The following is a 1,376-nucleotide window of genomic DNA, read 5'->3' on the forward strand; positions in this document are numbered from 1 at the left end:
CCTGCAGGGTGAGCGCAGAGCCGCGGGCGGGAGCACACTGCGTGTGCTGAGGACGGACTGGTCTTAGCGGGAGGGAAGCCTCACGAGCCTGTACACTTGGAGGAGCCCTAAGCGTTAGGATCTGCTGCGAGGGCTGCCTGGAATGGAGGTGGGAGGATACAAGTGGCCCGGGGCAAGCATAGTGAATCACTGGCTAAACTGGCCTTCGAGGTAGTGAAAGGAAAAAAGGGAAATGAAGCTGACTGCGGCTGAATGTAGTAGGTCGTGAAGGCCAAATGAGCGATCTGATTTTTATTCTAGAAGCAGAGGAGAAACAGTAAAGATTTTTGAGGAGACTATAATCAGGCTTGTATCATAAATTCATCAGACGTTTATGGACCACCCAACGTCCCTGCACTCACGGGGCTTGCAGTCTCTCTGGCTTAATCACTTTACTCTGGCAGCCAGTGTGAGAAGGGCACAGGAAGGAGACCAGGTGACAAAGCCAGCCTGACCAAAGAAGATGTGGCAACTGATGGGATTGGAAGAGGCGGACAATGTCGAGCTTTCCTCCAGACAGCTGGACTGGCTCTCTATATATTTATTTATCTATTCTACACCCCAGCCCCCACCTCCACACTCACTAACTGGACTCAACTAGTGGGTGCAAAGGACGGAGTAGATTTTAGTGAAATGGAATTTCTACCTCCAGCGGCCCGTGGAACAGGAGCACACAACGATCTAATAACTGCTTGCAGGATTGGATTGTGTAAGTGTGGACAGAATTTGGGAATCTGGGCTACTCTGGGCACACTGCCTATGGGGCAGCCCTGCTCCGCAAGGAAAATAAACATAGTTTTTAAAAAAAGGTCGGGCACGGTGGCTCATGCCTGTAAGCCCAACACTTTGGGAGGCTGAGGCGGGCGGATCATGAAGTCAGAAGATTGAGACCATCCTGGTTAACACAGTGAAACCCAGTCTCTACTGAAAATACAAAAAGTTAGCCAGGCGTGGTGGCAGGCGCCTGTAGTCCCATCTACTCAGGAGGCTAAGGCAGGAGAATGGCTGACCTCGGGAGGTGGAGCTTGCAGTAAGCCCAGATCCAGCCACTGCACTCCAGCCTGGGCGACAGAGCGAGACTCCCTCTCAAAAAATAGAAAAAAGAATCGGCCGGGTGCAGTGGCTCAAGCCTGTAATCCCAGTACTTTGGGAGGCTGAGGCGGAAAGATCACCTGAGGTCAGGACCAGCCTGGCCAACATGGTGAAAACCCATCTCTACTGAAAATACAAAAATTAGCCGGGCATGGTGGCGCATGCCTGTAATCCCAGCTACTCGGGAGGTTGAGGCAGGAGAATTGCTTGAACCTGGGAGGCAGAGGTTGCAGTGAGCCGAGATC

Source organism: Mandrillus leucophaeus, unplaced genomic scaffold (genome assembly GCF_000951045.1).
Source record: "Mandrillus leucophaeus isolate KB7577 unplaced genomic scaffold, Mleu.le_1.0 Scaffold67, whole genome shotgun sequence".
NCBI lineage: Eukaryota > Metazoa > Chordata > Mammalia > Primates > Cercopithecidae > Mandrillus > Mandrillus leucophaeus.